This window comes from Nelumbo lutea, chromosome 1, assembly GCF_056320005.1.
Source record: "Nelumbo lutea isolate HS-2025 chromosome 1, American lotus-T2T, whole genome shotgun sequence".
NCBI lineage: Eukaryota > Viridiplantae > Streptophyta > Magnoliopsida > Proteales > Nelumbonaceae > Nelumbo > Nelumbo lutea.
The window spans coordinates 118,938,732-118,956,589 of record NC_142684.1 but is presented as its reverse complement, the minus strand read 5'-3'; the positions used below and the strand labels follow the sequence as shown (position 1 = coordinate 118,956,589).

At 44.5% G+C, this 17,858-nt stretch overlaps 1 long non-coding RNA gene across 1 annotated transcript; it reads left to right on the top strand.

Moving 5' to 3' along the window:
- The first annotated feature begins 14,895 nt into the window (after positions 1 to 14,895).
- Positions 14,896 to 15,691, top strand: LOC148877084 (uncharacterized). Its single transcript, XR_016104465.1, has 3 exons — positions 14,896 to 15,013; positions 15,167 to 15,391; positions 15,646 to 15,691. It is a non-coding gene; the product is annotated as an uncharacterized LOC148877084 (long non-coding RNA).
- Positions 15,692 to 17,858: the final 2,167 nt, after the last annotated feature.

The following is a 17,858-nucleotide window of genomic DNA, read 5'->3' as shown; positions in this document are numbered from 1 at the left end:
TCTCCCCGGGTACAGGCGGGCTTATTATCTGTCTCCCCACCCGGGTTTGAAATTAATGCATAAGCTCCCGAGCAAAGTCCTAGCCTGGAAGTAGGACTACTTCGTAGTTCGGAGCAGCACGGGGTGGCCCTTCCCAATTGACTGGAGGGTGGTCATTCAAGACCCTGGTGTTATCCTCGATGGGAAGACCAAGAAGTCACTTCAGTCATGGACTCAGCTCTGGTTGAATTACAAGGACTTCACAGCCGAGGAGAAGCTCATCCAGGCTGGCTTGAGCCCGAGTAGGTTTTTCTTTACTCCGACTTTTTGTTTGCATGCTTACTTCGGAGTTACTAATGCCGAGCTTCACTACAGGTCCTATGGAGGCGGACAAGATAGATGGTCAGAGGCTCTTCCGCTAGATGAAGAGAGAGAAGCGCATAGCCAAGAAGGCGCGCATTGAGTCTCCGCAGGCTTCCGTCGAGGCTCAGCCTTCATAGGCCCAGGTTTCGGAGCCCGAGCTCCCTGGCGTTCAGCCCGTCATCGATCTGGAGGGGGACATGGCGCCTTAGGGGCCTAAGACAGTGGCAGAGCCCACCACTGAGCTTGCCGAGACTACTGCCAGGGGTGCTACAGAAGCTGCCCCTGAGGCACGCCCTGCAGAGGCTACACCTGCTCTGCTGAAGTCATCGCCGAAGCTTCTAAGGAGTCCACCCATGCGGTCGAGATGTCGGAATCCAGCTCGGGGAGCCAGGAGGGCCAGAGCATTTTGAACCCCCAGTGCAGCCTTCAGAAGAGTAAGGAGGCTGCGTACCTGGAGGAGGTCTCAGAATGGGCGGATCTCACTCTTGGTCAGCTCGGTGCTCGAGTTGCTTTTCATACCATGGTGGTGAGTTCCCTATGAAAGATTCTCTTTCTTTTTCTTTTTCTTTTTTTTTTTGACTAGTCTCCTTCTTGTAGGTGAAATCAGTCGTGCGTGCCTTGACCTTTCAATCTGATCGGCATTTGAAATGGGCTTTGGAAGCTGAGAAGTCATCCTGCGCAGCCCATACTGAACTGAGGGCAGCTCACGGTCAGATCCACCGCCTGTAGAACGATGCCTCGGCTCAGAAGAGCTTTATTGAGGTGTTGTTGGCGGAGAAGAGTGAGCTGGCCCGAGACAAGGACAGACTGAGGGTCGAAGCGAACGGGTTTAAGGTCGGCTAAGAAGCCTTGAGGCTTGAGGTTGACAGTCTCAAGGCAGACCGGAACAGTCTCAAGGTAGACCAGGACGGTTTCAAGGCAAATCGGGATGCCCTGAAGCTCGAGGTGAAGGGCCTCAAGGAAGCAAAAGGGAAGTTGGAGCACGAGGTGGAGTACCTCCGAGCCGACCTCGAAGAGAAGACCGAGTGCTTCGAGGATGCCCTCAAGGAGACTAAGGTTCAAGCAGTTATTGACTACATCCAGTCTTCAAGATTTGATGATGTGATGATCGAGGCCTACCACAAGGGCTTAAAGCTCAGTCAGTGGTTGATTAGACATCTCTACCCCGATCTTGATACAAGCGCCATCACTACTTCACAGATCACTGATGACATAATGCGCTAGTCAACGGATGATCCGGACTTTGAGGATGGAGGCGTCGATGATGAAGCAAAGGCCACTGGTCTGGTTATTGCCCCTGAGGAGGTCCTTAATGAAGGCAACGAGCCTCCAAAGTAGCTCAATCCTTGTATTTGCGAGCTTGATCTTTCTTTTTGTAACAAATTTCTTGTAATGAAATATTTGTAATGAAAATACACTTTGCTACATGCCATGCAGTTTACTCTCTTTACTTGCTGAAGTGATTATTTTATCCTGGACCGTTAAGCTATTAAACTAAGCACCCAAAGTGAGGGTTTCTCAACCGTCGTTACCCTGAACTGTCTTCCAACACTTAGTAGGGGTAACCTTATGTACACCGAGGCGAGTAACATAGTAGGGTATATGCCTGACCTGTCTGCACCCGGTTTGAGTTGACATCGGTTGTTCTTAACAGGCTCTACCTATTGCATGCCGAGGCAGGCTATGCATCACAAGGTTTATACCCGAGTTGCCTCTGCCTTAGGCATTACAAGTACTTAGCCTATGCCGATGAGGCGGTTAGGTCTTATGTGGTGCCGTGGTCTTTCGTTAGCTTGGTGTTTTAGCCCTTAGGCTGGGGGGGGGGGGCAGCTTATAGTCCTCTCTCCTAGAGTTCACTTGTGTCGAAGAGGTGACAGGGTCTTATAGCGCCGAGGTTATGTTAACTCGACATTTTTTGCCCTTAGGCTCTAGGAGTGACTCGTAATCCACTCAGTTGTTATAGGTAATACTATCTTAAGTTGACAATATTCCATGCCCGAGGTACCTGTCTCCCTTCGAGGGTTTTGAGCTCATATGTTCCTTCTCCGAGCACTTGTTTCACTCAGTAAGGTCCTTCCCAGTTGGACCCGAGCTTGCCAGCTTCGGGCTCAAGTACCATAACTTTACGAAGGACTAGGTCACCGACGCGAAGGTTTCGCTTCTTGACCTTGGTGTTATAGTACCGAGTTACTCTTTGCTGGTAAGCTGCAGTCCTGATGTACGCAAGGTCCCTTACTTCGTCGAGTAGATCAAGGTTGGTACACAGCTCATCCTCTTTCGTCTTATCATTGTATGCTTCCAGTCGCAGCGTAGGTACTTCAATTTTTGCTGGGATAACTGCTTCGGAGTCGTAGGTGAGGTTGAATGGATTCTCTCCTGTGGCAGTTTTCTTCGTCATTTGGTAAGCCCATAGAACACTGGGTAGCTTTTCTACCCACATCCCTTTACCTCGCTGCTTTCATTCCGCAGAGGATGACTCTGTTTGTGACTTCTGCCTGACCGTTTGCTTGAGGGTGTGCGACTGAAGTGAAATTCTGTCAGATTCTCGTGTCTTGGCACCAATTCTAGAAATTGATGTCCTCGAACTATTTTTCGTTGTCAGAAATCAGTACCTGAGGTAACCTGAAGCGGCACACAATGTTCTTCCAAAAGAAGTTTTGGACGTTCCGGGCTGTAATCGTTACAAGAGGTTCAGCTTCTACCCACTTGGTGAAGTAATCCACTGCTACTACTAAGAATTTCCTCTAGCCTGCCGCTGGCGGGAATGGTCCAAGTATGTCGATGCCCCATTGTGCGAAAGGCCATGGGCTGGTGAGATACTTGAGGTCAACAGTAGGTTGGTGGTGGATATTGGCATGCTTCTGTCATTTGTCACATTTTCTGACGAGCTCGATGGCATCTGCCTTCATTGTTGGCCAATAATACCCCTTTTGTAGTGCTTTTTGGGTGAGGGCCTACCCCCCAAGTGTCCGCCGCACATACCCTCATGAGTGTCACGGAGTACGAGCTCAACTTCGGTATGAGCTCATCTATTATGACGTATTTGGCTGCCTGGCGCTTTACCCTTTTGGCCGCATTGCGATCTGTAGGGAGGGTCCCATGTAGCAAGAAGCTTGCGAGCGGGTCAATCTAGCTCGACTCTGCTTGGACAATGGGAGCGACCTCCTCTGCCCCCCGAGAATGCTAGGTCGAGGCAGGTCCTCTATGTACACTGTTCTCATAGTGATATCGCTGGTGCTAGCTATCCGGGATAGGGCGTTGGCCTCAGCATTCTCCGACCTCGGGATTTGCTTGATGAAGTGTGATTGGAAGTTGAGCAGGGCCTCTCTTACTTTGGCTAAGTATGCAACAATGGTTGGTTCGCAAGATTCGTAATCTCCTGTGACTTGGTTGACTACGAGCTGGGAGTCACTGCAAATGACGATGTGCTTGGCTTTTACTTCCCTGGCTAAGGCTAGTCCAGCTATCAACGATTCGTATTCCACTTCATTGTTGGATGCCGTGAACTCGAAACGTAGTGCGTACTCCAACTTCATGTCGCTTGGGCCGTGCAGGACTATTCCGGCTCCGCTGCCCTACTAGTTTGAGGAGCCATCTATGTGAAGGATTCAGGGCTCCTCGTCCCAGTTCGCTTTTGGCCTAACTAGGAGAGATGCCACACTGGTTGCTACTTCACGGGGCCTGGACTCAACTGGCCTGGGAGCTCCGGGCTCTCCCGAACTGGGGGCCTCGTGCTCAACTGGCCTGGGGACTTCGGAGCTGAAAGTGCACTCGGCAATGAAATCTGCTAAGGCTTGGGCCTTAATAGCAGTTCATGACTTGTATTGAAGGTCGTACTCACTGAGCTCAATGGCCAATTTCATCAGTCGACCAGAGACCTCGGGCTTAAGTAAGACTTGCCTTAGAGGTTTGTCGGTGAGGACGACAATAGTATGAGCTTGGAAGTACGGGCGGATCTTCCGAGCTGCGATGACCAATGCGTAGGCTAGCTTCTCTATCTTTGGATATCTCATCTCTGCTCCCTGCAATACTTTACTAACATAATAGATGGGTCATTGGACCCGATCTACTTCTTTTATTAGTACCGAGCTGACCACCTCGTCACTTACCGAGAGGTACAACTCTAAAATATTGCCCTCCTTGGGCCGGGTTAAGATTGGCACACTAGCGAGGTATTTCTTGAGCTCGTCAAACGTGAGCTGGTAGTCTTGGGTCCACTCAAACCCTTTGCCTTGAATTGCCTTAAAGAATGGTAGATAGTGGTTCGCCGATTTGGACATGAAGCGACTCAGAGCGGCTATGCGGCCATTCAACCTCTGAACCTCCTTCAACTTCCGGAGTGGTCTCATATCTAAGATGGCTTTAATCTTATCCGGGTTGGCCTCAATGCCGCACCGGTTAACGATGTATCCTAGGAATTTACCCGAGGTAACACCGAAGACACACTTGTTTGGATTCAATTTCATGTTAAATCATCTTAGAATTTGGAAGACAGAATGTAAGTCTTGTATTAATTCATTAGAGAATTTAGTTTTGACAACCATGTCGTCTACATAACACTCTAGTTTTCTGCCAATTAATGGCTCAAATAATTTATTTACAAGCTTTTGAAAGGTTGCCCCAACGTTTTTCAACTCAAAGGGCATAACCTTGTAACAATATAGACCGAAATCTGTGATGAAGGCAGTCTTTTCTTCGTCCGTCGGGTCCATCCTGATTTGGTTATAGCTCGAATAGGTATCTAAGAAACTCAGCAACTTGTGCCCTGAGGTCGCGTCCACCAGGCAGTCAATTCTGGGGAGTGGGAAGCAATCTTTTGGGTAGGCTCGGTTTAGGTCGGTGTAGTCGACGCACATGCGCCACCTGCCGTTAGCCTTTTTACCAGCATGGGGTTGTCTACCCAGCTCGGGTAATGGACTTCTCTTATGAAGTCGGCTGCGAGGAGCTTCGCGACCTCCTCGTCGATTGCTTTCCATCGCTCCGAGGCTAAGTTGCGTTTCTTCTGTCTAATGGGCCTAACTACAGGATCAATATTGAGCTTGTGAGTTATAAGATTAGTATCTATACCGGGCATCTCTTTCGCGAACCATGCAAAAACATCTAAGTTTTGAAGTAAGAAACTTACCAGTTCGAATCGTAGGGGTTCCTGGACAGAAGCACCGATCTGAAGTGTCTGAGCTGGGTCTGCTGCTGAAGTCGGAACAATGACTGTGCAGCTCGTTCCTCGGTTGCTCCACAGGCCGCTCCAGTTCGAGGTCGTCGGCCACCTTGGTCTTCCCCTTTAGGGCGGCGACATAGCACTTGTGGGACTCGAGCTGGGCCCTGCGCTACCCACACATTGAAGTCTGTAGGGAACTTCATTGCCAAATGATAAGTGGAGACCACCGCCCGTAGGACATGGGTGATCAGCCAGCCTATTATGACGTTGTATGGGGAGGGGGTCGCGACCACCAGGAAGTCATGGTTGAGTCTGACTACGCAGGGCCATGTGCCAACTCCCACAAGTACTATTACTTTCCCAAGGGGCCTGATTCTTCTCTACTGAAGCCCACCAAGGGAGTGTTCGTGGGCCGCAAGTCACTTCCCTGCAACTGAAGTTGGTCGAAAGCGGCTTTGAAGAGGATATCTGCCAAGCTACTTGAGTCAACGAGGACGTGCCTGACCTCGAAATCATTAATCCTTAGTTTTATGACAAGCACATCATCGTGGGGGTAGTGGACCCCTCGCGCATCATCCTCCGTGAAGAAGATCGGTTCTTCTGTCTTCGGCCACTTCGGAGGATTTTGTTCTTCCCTGGCAGCTTCGTGAACTGACGTTCGAGCTGTTGCTGAGGTACATCCTGCAACGATCGAGCCTCCCACTATCATGTGGATGGTGCCCCGAACCGACCTCTCTTCTGGAGGCTGCCTCTATGACTGTTCGGCCGACCTGCTACTGGACTCGGGAACATCCTTACCATGCTCTCCTTGCTGACCTACCTTATTATTATTATTATTATTATTATTTTGTACGAAGTTCCTTAAATATCCTCGATAGATGAGCTCCTCTATCTCGTTGCGGAGGTTCTTACAGTTCTCGGTACTATGACCGTGGTCTCTGTGAAAACTACGATACAAATTCTTATTTCTTTCACTGGGATTCCCCCGCCGGCGGGGTGGTCACTTCACATACGGGGCATCCTTGATTGCCATCAGGATTTCGGTCCGCTTCGCGTTCAGTGGGGTGTAATCAGTTCGGTCCGCTACAGGAGCTCGGAATGGCTGACCCTGCTTTGCCCCCCGAGGTACGTCCTTCTTCTTTTGGCTATCTCCTTGGTTGGAAGGTTCTCCTTCTCTCTTTCTTTTCTCGGGTGCGCTCTCGCCCTTCTGGTTGATCTCTTCTTCCGTGGCTATGAACCTGTCCGCAAGCTTGAGAAATTCAGTTATGGTCACCAGCTGGTTGACAACCATGTGCCACTTGAATTCTTTGTGCATCACGCCCTTCTTGGCCGCTGCAAAGCGCACTACGGGGTCCAGGCGAGGTATGTGCATGCATGCATCATTGAACCGCTTGATGTAGCCCCGGATGGACTCTTCCTCTCTCTGGACTATGTTGAGAAGGCTTTCCTCAATTCGCAAGCAACGTTTGCTGGTGACAAAGTGGGACGTGAAGGCTTGCGCGAACTGCACCCAACTTCTTATCGATCCGGGTGCCAGGTTTCGGTACCATGTGTGGGCTACTCCTTTGAAAGTGGTGGAGAAGACCACACACATGCAAGACTCACTGGCCCTCGCTAGGTGCATCTGTGACTGGAAGGCGTCTACATGGTCATTTGGGTCGAACAACCCGTCATACTTGTCGAGAGAGGGAGCTTGAAGTCCTTAGGCATTGGAACAGCCAGGAGCTCGGGAGACAGGGGAAGGAACAGAGAGAAGGGGAGCTTTAACTTCACCCGAGCTTACCTCTTCCTTGCCTCCGAGCTCGGGCAGATTGTGGGTGGTCGATCGGCGAACTCGGCGGCGGCGTCTCTACTTCTTGGCTGGTTCCACATTGGTTCTGCTCACCTCCGTGCCTACCTGGAATCCAAGAAAGGTAATTTCAAAACTTGTGTTATAGAAACCAATTTATTGGTAGATTCTGCGTCCTGGTGTATTGACTCTGGGGCTTCAACTCATGCGTGTAACTCACTGTAGGGGTTCAAGGTAAGCAAAAGGCTGAGTGAAGAAGAAGTCACACTCTACTTGGGGACTACTACAACTGTTGCAGCCGCGGCCATAGGAACCGTGGAATTACTTTTTAGAGAATGAACAATTGTACTGAAAGATTGTCTTTATGTACAAAATTTAAGGAGAAATTTGATTTCTGTCTCAAAACTATGTGCAGATGATTATTCTGCCTTCTTTAGTAATACGATTACTATTAAAAGAAATAATAGATTCATCGCATACGGGGAACTGGAGAATGGTCTCTATGTTCTATATCCTTCTCTAGAAACTAACATAACTGAAACTACATCGGCTGAAATCCCCAAGAAGAGAGCCTGTGATACAGTTAATCCCACATGTCTGTGGCATTACCGATTTGGCCACATCGGTGCTGACTGAATCACAAGGTTGGTAAAGGATGGTCCTTTGGATTTTCTAACTGTCGAAGATCTTCCCACCTGTGAGCCTTGTCTACAAGGCAAGATGACAAAACGACCATTTAACGGTAAGCCTGAAAGATGTACATGCACAATTGACCCAATACATACTAATGTATGTGGTCCCCTGAGTGTTAGGACATGAAATCAACACGTGTATTTCATCACCTTCACACATGATTTCTCACGATATGGTTACGTGTACCTAATGAGACACAAGTCTGAATCCTTTTAAAAGTTCAAAGAATTTAGACAAGAGGTCGAGAAACAGTTAGGGAGAGAAATTAAAGCCCTTCGATCAGATTGAGGTGGTGAGTATCTCTTTGACGAATTAAGGGACTACTTAATGGACAATGGGATAATATCACAATTAACTCCTCCTACTACACCACAACTTAACGGTGTTTCAGAGAGGAGGAATAGGACCTTATTGGATATGGTCCGGTCACTTCTCATACACTCAGAGTTACCCACATCCTTTTGGAGTTACACATTAGAGACTGTGATTTATGTGCTGAATCGGGTTCCAATCAAACCGGTTCTGAATACTCCATATGAACTTTGGACCGGAAAGAAACCAAGTGTAAGACACTTGAAGATTTGGGGTTGTCCAGCACACGTTAAAAGAACGAGTGCGGACAAGTTGGAATCCAAGACCAGCCCTTGCCTATTTGTAGGCTACCCAAAAGGCTCTGTAGGTTACCTATTCTATGACCCAAGTGAGCAGAAAGTGTTTTGCAGTCGAAATGCACAATTATTGGAAATCGATTACATCTTAGACACCCATCGTCTGGAAGTTGTTCTTGATGAGGAGAGCTCAGGAGCAATGGGAGATATCCCACAAGTTCCAGGTAGTGACCAACCTAGAAGATCCACTCAGGTATCCAAGCCACCAGTCTGTTATGGTTATGACTAGGATAGTTACCTGGTGGAAACCTTGACTAGTGAGGAGGATCTCGTGACTTACGCGGAAGCTATGTTGGACTTACGCGGAAGCCATGAGAGTAGAGATGGACTCAATGGAGACCAATGGAGTCTGGACTCTAATAGATTCACCCTCTAGGGTAAAAGCAATCGGTTGCAAATGGATTTACAAGAGAAAGAAGGGCCCTGATGGTAGGGTTGAGACATTCAAAGATCATCTGGTGGCGAAAGGGTACACTCAGAAAGAAGGCATCGATTATGAGGAAACCTTTTTGCCTGTGGCCATGCTTAAATCCATTAGGATCCTACTAGTTGTAGCAACATACCATGATTATGAGATTTGGCAGATGGATGTCAAAACTGCATTGCTGAATGGAGATCTTATTGAAGATATCTATATGCAGCAACCACAAGGCTTAATTGCTGCAAGTCAGGAAAACATAGTATGTAAACTTAATAGATCCATTTATGGACTTAAGCAAGCTTCTAGAAGTTGGAACATCCGTTTTGACTCTACTGTCAAATCGTTTGACTTCTAGCAGAATCCGGATGAACCCTGTGTCTACAGGAAGTACAGTGGAGATAAGGTTACCTTTTTGGTTCTGTATGTAGATGACATTCTACTCATTAGGAATGGTGTAGGAATGTTAAATACGGTGAAAGTATGGCTTTCACAGCAATTCTCCATGAAAGATCTTGGAGAAGCTTCCTATATACTGGGTCTTCAACTCTATAGAGATATATCGAAGCAGATAATAGGATTATCACAATCTGCCTACATTGACAAAATAGTCAAAATATACAACATGGTAAACTCCAAGAAAGGAAATGCTCCTTTCAGGCACGGAGTCACTCTCTCCAAGAAGATGTCTCCCAAGACTTCTGAGGAGATTGATGGCATGAAAGACGTTCCCTATGCCTCTGCCATAGGGAGCATCATGTATGCCATGCTGTGCACTCGTCCTGACATTGCTCAGGCAGTGAGTATAGTAAGCAGATTTCAGGCCAACCCAGGGCAGGAGCACTGGACTGTTGTGAAAAACATACTTAAGTACCTTCGAAGGATAAAAGAGTTTTGTCTAGTATTCCATGGTAGCTCACTACAGATCCAAGGGTATATAGATGCCGATTTCCAGTCGGATCCAGATGATAGAAAGTCTACATCTAAATACGTTTTCACAATAGGATCGTGTGCTGTTTGCTGGAAAAGAAGCAAATAGGGGTCCACTGTAGACTCCACGACCGAGGCCGAGTACATTTCCGCAAATGAGGCTACCAAAGAAGCCGTGTGGATGAAGAAGTTCGTTCAGGAGTTGGGAGTAGTTCCATTCAGCACATCACCCATCCCATTGTGGTGTGACAACAATGGAGCAATTGCTCAGGCAAAGGAGCCACGAGGCCACTCGAAGTCAAAGCACACCGAGAGGAAGTACCACGTACTGCGGGAGATTGTTGGTAGAGGGGACATCCTGATTCAACGTCAACGGAAAATGTAGCAAACCCATTGACGAAGCCACTATCACAGAAAGTGTTTGAGAAACACGTGGAAAGCATGGGACTCCGGCTTGTACCTGATTGGACCTAAGTGCAAGTGGAAGCTGTTAGATAGTTTTGTATGCCCTTAGCTTCAATCAAGATGATGTACTTTATGAGTTTATTGTAAATGAATAAAATTGCATATTTGATTCATGTTCCCTTGGTATGTTTCTATGTAATACCCTTAAACTAGACAGTTAATGAGACTCGTGTTAGTTTAGAATGTTCACAGCCGGCGGATCGGTCTAGGGAGACCTATCCTGACAAGGCTGACACTATGGTGCCACCAAGTCGATTGGGGTGGCTTGTCTCAGCTACCGGGGTGAGACCCTAAGCACATACAGTGTAGGATTAATTGAATCTTTGAACTAGACCAGATTTCCAGTATTGCCTTGGACCTTGGAGATTGATGGGCAAAACTGGAAAGTTACACCCGACCCCTAGACTCGATTATGATACTGCACTAGGTGTTGGATTGGGTTGTCTTTGATATACTAATTAGTGAGATCCTTAGCAGGGGTCAAAACCTGGGTATGCTGGGACAGTCTGAGAATTCATCTGAGTGGGTGATCATAGTGATAGGATCAGCCCCTTTGTCAGACAAAGGTAATGATCGGGGATGCACTTTCACTGATGGAAACCAAGACTGTCGGCAGTCAATTTCAATCTTTGAGATTTGTTTTGCAAAATATATTTTATATGAGATATAAAAGTATATATATTATGGTTTCAAAATGATTTGCAAAAGGTTTTAATTCCGGGATCTTGCTGAGAGGGAGATGTCTCTCTTGTCAGGCAGTGTATGATCATTATGGGCTGAGAGGTTAAGTGTAAGACCATTTAAGATAATACCTAATGGGCTAATCTTGCATCTGCTCATAGTCCTTGGGTGTTACAAGGTGGTTTGGCCTAGGGACCACTTGGGGTAAGTGTTGGGCCCATAGAGCCCATCTGATGGGTTTCAGGGGGTGCACTTTCCATAACAGTGTATTCGGCCAGGCCTTGTAACAAAGGCTGGGCTGAACCCAAGTGGCTGATGTGTAGATCAATGTTTTGGTCCTACGCCATACAAGGAAGCCCAACTGGGTAATAGTTTGGAAGGCTAAGTGAATTTATAACCTTAAATGTGCCTTAAACCCATTTCGAACTGGGCTGATTTGATTAGTCACTTAAAGGGGCGAATTCTGAGATGGATCAGCTGATAGGATTGGGCCCAGACCCTATCCACTTAGAGAGTCCAAGATCTAAATGAGATTTAGAACTAGAAGCCTCCTAATTAGATTAGGAGATGGTTGATCTGATCTGCAGATAAGATAAGGGTTATCCCTTATCACTTAAAGGGACATCTAATCCAAATATGATTTGGATCACCAACTCCTAATGGGATTAGGAGCTGATCCCTTTAAGATTATAAAAGGAGGAGGGGGCGACAACCTTTAGACATGCAATACACAACTCCTGTTTTTAGAGCTGAAATCACAAGAAGAGAGAATTTTGCTCCCTACGAATACTCCCTTGCCGCCTCCTTCTTGCAGCCGCCACCTCTAGCAGTTTGATCTCCTCCTCTCTATAGGAGTAATCAAGATTCGATTTTGATACCAATCTTTTGGAGAAAAGATTGGTTGGAGCTGTATTCACAAGCCATCCAGTTGATTCTTCCGAATGGTCAAGTTCTTTTGGAAGAACACTGCTGATTCTGCTCCACCCTGCACTATGCCATCTGCACTCCACCCTCCATTGGAAGATATTGTTTCTCTGTATTAGGTATAATCCCTCCCTACTCCTTTTGGTTCAGATCTGGTTCAGTTTATGGTTCAAGAATGATCATTGGAAATATGATTTTCTAAATAGGGAATTCAATTCCTAGTTGAAGGGAGAGAAAAATTTTTGAAATTTGCCCCCTTATTTTGCAATCTTTGAGCGTCCATGTGATGGATATCCTATCCTTTCACTTGGGGAGGTTTTGGGAAGCTTCTCCTTGGCAAGAAGGGCATTCATCCTGGCAGCGAGACCTAGCACGCTATGAGGTTGGGTGCCGAGGAGGGAGCTAACGTTGAAGCTGAGGCTGAGCCAGTTGAGGGAATTGCTGCTGATAGTGGTACTGGGAGACATGGTGCAACACTTGCTACTAGTAAAGCTGGTGTTGCTAGAGCTGCTACACTTGGGCTTGCATGGCCTGCATGCACTGCATCAAATCGTCGAGCTGGTTCTGGCTGGGCGCTAGAGGGACAACAGTTGGTTTGGCAAAGGTTGTTTCAACAGAGGGGGGAAGGGAAACACCCACAGGCGCCGCTGCTCGTGACACGTTCAGATTAGGGACTCCGTTCACCGAGAGGGGAATGGTGAATCGCCCGATGCAGATCATGGGAACCTGGGGTTGTTCCCTGGTGTTATCCATCTCCATGCTACGTCCGGCATTGTTTGAAGAAGCCATGAATGCTGAGTTTTCAAAGAAGAAAGAACTGTGAAGGTTTAGAGGAAGGCTTTTAGAAGCGATTCCCACAGACGGTGCCAAAAGATGGTGCGCAATTCGATACTCCTAGCTTGCACTTGTGTGGCTCCTGAAAGGTACCGGAGATGGAGAAGATGAAGAATCCCCGGGGGCTTGCCCAACGAGAACACTCTGACGCTTAAGTTAGAATTCTATGAAAGATGCAAAGAGAAGGTGAAGGTTAAGAGTGCAAATAACGCAAGTATGTGGAAGTTACCTTTATTCCTTGAGATTGGGCTCCTTATAACAGAATTCTGCTGCATCAGGCCCACTAGCCTCTGACAGGGCAGGTATAGTTGCCACTGTCATCCTGTTGCAGCCGTTACTGGCAGGGCTGAGGTGGCATGCGCGGGGCCATTATTGCAGGGTACGTGCTTGTCAAATGTAAGGCACCCTCTAAAGGTGGCAGGCACGACATTGTCTGACAAGGGACATGGCTGCTGCCCCCAGATTTGTTGGGTACGGTGGTCGGGTAGGAGATCTCCCTACGATATGCCGAACTGCTCTTTCGCGAGTTACCCTATGCCGAGCTATCCCGCAAGTGGCGAGCTGCCCGTTGCAAGCTACACCGAGGTGTCCGGACTGAGGTAGCTCGGAACGCCTTCGCCTCGGGGAGGAGGTGCAGGTCAGGCGGCACTCGGCGGGTAGCCTATCCCGCCGAGTTTCCAGGCCGAACTCGGTGGGCTCTTCCCTCCGAGTTGCAGTTGCGCTTGCTGTACTGTCATGCTGAGTCATTGCTTGAACAAGGTCACGCCCACATGTACCCGTACTACGAGGTCGGGCCAAACCACCCTCCTTCAACACCCATATAATTTTGGTAAGAATGCAAAGTTTAAAAATGCAAAATCGAACCAATTTATATTTTCATGATGAATTATGGGCACTAAGAGGGTAGAGAGAGTCTTATAAAAAAAGTGGGTAGGGACATAGTTAGTAATAGTAGTAAAATACTATTTTACTAGGAAAAGATATTTATACATTGAAAAAAGATATTGTTTTAAAAAGTTGTAGAGAGATTATGGAAAATTAAACCACAAACAACTCACCTTAAACAATAGCAATAAACTCATGTCTGTGCAGAAGCTTAGAAAGCTGACGACTAAATGCTAAATGTGTAGGTAATTAACTCATGTTAAGATAGAACAGACAGAGTGCATATTCTAGCAGGTCGGATTTAAAAAGAAAACGCCAATACCCAATATTGGCCCCAGGCTCTCAGCTGGGTAGAGAGGATAATGGATACAGTCTATGTCGAATAACTTTTGGCAATATTAAATAAAGTGCAGGTCCTCTCAGACTGGAACCTGTGTTTCATGCCTCCATTAAAATAACCAAATACAAAGATGAGAATCTGATATAAAAGTATTCCTGACAATCGCTTCCTACCTGATGAGAGAGGGTAAGAGAGATGCAATTGCCACCTCTTTATTAAAAAAAAAAAAAAATGTCACTAATTTTTCTGCAGCGAGTGAAAATTGAAAATTCGCACAAACGCCACGTATATCTTGCATTGCTGATGGTTTCTTATGGCTTAAGCAATGGATGCCTTAAAGTCTTAAACGTCCTCTCAATGGCATAGTTAATATTTTATTATTATTATTATTATTTTATTAACTTTTAATAATTAATTCTTAGTATTTATAATGACATTTTTATTAATATTTTATATTTAATTATTATTATTATTATTTTATTATTTATTTATTACTTAGTGAATAGTAATATTATTATAACTAATATTTTATATTTAATTATTATTATTTATTACTTAGTTAGTAGTAATATTATTACTATATTAATATTAAGGTTTTTGGGGGGTTTTGTACAGTCCTTGGAGTCCGTGTTCTATGCACGTATGGGTGCACTAGACACGTCAACCCACCAATAAAAATGTTACAATTCAACATTTCAAATTGATCCTAAAGTTAACGGGATTTCATCCATTAGTGAGTTGAACCCAATCAAACTAGACACAAAAGGAATAACCTCTTTTAGGGGATTTTATTTGAACTTCCTTTCATCTCATCCTGTCCTTCGAGCCCTAATAACGTGAAGTCCACCAACTAGCAAGAAATCCAGTGGTAAGCAAAAATAAAAAGGTACTCTCACTCTCGCTTACGAACTTCCTCTTCTTCCAAACTTCTTCTTTCAACCTCCGTAATAAGTTTCCACATCACAGTTTCTGCAATAAGTTTTAGGGTCAACTTGTGTTGGTTGTGATGATGGATTGAGTGAATTTTTACTTGCTTCAGGTTGTGGTGGGTCAGACTTTGGTGGTTTTATAGGCTCAGGGGTATCTTCTGGCGGTGGTCCTGCAAGTTCTACAATTGGGGCTAGTTCATATGGTGATGGAATCACTGTTTCATCGGGCTTTACAGCATCGAGTTGAGGATTTGTTGGCAAGTGGGTTAGTCTCGGCAGGCCTTTCCGTCACTATTTCAACCTTGAAGGCATTTGCTGTTGTTGCCTCTGTAGAGGTAGGTGCTTCAATCTCTGGTAGCGGTTTCGATCTTTCGGAATCGCTACGTTCATCTAGAACTTAGAGAAACATCCCATTTTCCTAATTCTCATTTTATGTGGTTGATTTTACAACTCCATTTAAATGTGTAACACCAAAATGGACCCTCTTCCTTGCCTTGTATATTTCCCCTCATGTAGGGCAGAAATCACATCCTTTGTGTTTTGTCTTTTGGCTTGTTGTACTGAAGAGAAGAATTCTTATTGCTGTCAGTGGCTACCACGTTCACGAACGTTGATGGGTGATGAGTGGCCGGTGGTTGAACGAAATCATTCTATGGTTTTCCTTTTTTTTTTTTTTTTTTTTTTTTTTGGTTTTTGTGGGTGGTTCAACTGGACTTCTTCAGCTAATATCTGGACACCCGTTAAGTTATCAAAGTTTTGTAATGTTGACATGTAACATTTTTATTGGTGGGTTCACGTGTGCAGTGCACCCATGGGTCTACAGAATCGAAACCCTTTAATACATCACCCATTTCTCTCTTTAATAATATAAATGCTCTCCCTCTATTAATATAATATCATAGTAATAGTGTACAACTTTAAATATTAATGATATACAATTTTGTTGATGACAATAATTATTATTTTATATTTTTAAAACAAAAGAATAAGAAAAATACAAAGAAGGAGAAAATAGATAGATACCTATGCTGATTTTTGTAAATACAAATATAATTATTATTTTATATTTTTTAATAAATGATTATTTTGTTTTTTATAATTTTTAATTACCTTATTAATATTAATTATACTAATTCTTATAAATGGTCAGTACAAATTAATACTAATTTTTATTATTTTCTTAACTTTTAATAATTAATAGATAAAAACTTGCTAAATTTTAAACTCAAAACAAATTAATAGTTGATAGATAAAAACGTGTGATCCAAACCCATGTGTTTAAATCAGAACTTAAACTCAAAACAATGCACGAAGTATGATGAAACTCTTGATTCACATTCTGATCCAAACCCAAGCTGTCGAACATGGATAGCCAAAAATGTAATTCCATATTCCAAGATTATATCATCATCCTTCTAAAAATGATGGCATTACAGTCTATCATGAATTAAAATTAGGAACTTAGTGAAGGCAAGTGATAGAAAGAGAAACTAAGAACATTGAAAACTGAAGAAAACAATGACAGTGATATTGTTTAGTTTAGTTAGTGTGTCATAGTTTTGATTGTTTCATTTGCTTACTTAATTGGTCTAAGTTCTCTGGTTGATGATGTATCAACTGATTTTCATCCTCATTGTGAAGCTTTAATATAATTTTCCTTTTTCTTACCAAAAAATAAAAAGTGTGTTCCACTTCCAGGCTTCCTGCCATTAAAGTGGATTCTCCCACTTACATACATGCGCACCTTTTCGCTACACACTATAGTGACGTTAATGGGAGTGCATGGGGCAACCCTTTCCATTTGATCTGTGTTTCACTTCCACTTAGACTATGCTTGGTTTGAAGGAAAAAGTGAGGTCCCTCTCTTTCCCTTCCTTTCCCTACTTTTTCTTTAAAACCAAACACAGCCTTAGAGTAATGCCACAAAACAGTGATAAAAATCTCTGGTTCACAAAGTGGCCATAACCTCCCAACCCTGCTACAGGCTGGATTTGATCCCAAGTTTCCGCTTACCTATCAATAAAATGGTATTTAGTGTTTGCTCAAGCAAAATGAATGACTTTTAACTCAAAATTAATTGGTAAGCCATAATTGATGTTACATGATCTGGATGTAACATCGATATTATGCGATTATTTGCAGCCATATAATATGATTTTGAAAGCATTCTTTTATTTGTAAAAGATTTTTTCGCACCATGTAAAATGACTCAACTACCAACTGTAATCATTCCATCATATTGAATTTTGTGTCTCATCCATCCAGTATTTCGCTTTGATCCTCCATTCAATTTATTCACCTATCATCAGGCTATGTTTAGTTTGAAGAAAAAGGTAGAAAAACTTTTACAAACCAAACACAGCCTTAGGGCTTAATTATGGTTGTATTTGGTATTATTGGTGTTTTGGGTTGAGAGACTGTTTATACTTAAAACACAAGTACTATCGGGTTGGGGTCTCCTCCCAACAAAATCTGACCTAACATTGTTCCAACATAATCTGTGTTCACATATCTCATCATAAGACTAGGACCCACCACCATGCATGAGATGTGTGGAGACAAATCATGTTGGAACACGTTGGGACAGTTTTTGTTGGGAGGAGATTCAGACTCATTACCATCATTCATGGTTGAATCCTGTTTAATGGAAAATTGTGGTTCTTCCTAGAGCAAAAAATGTCAATCTTACGTTTCCTGAAATACCCCCTGAAATGGATTTCCCATGCAAAGAGTAAAGAGTTACAACATAAACTGTTTTGACTGACAATTTCCAGCATAAAAGAAAAATGCCTGTGGAACTCT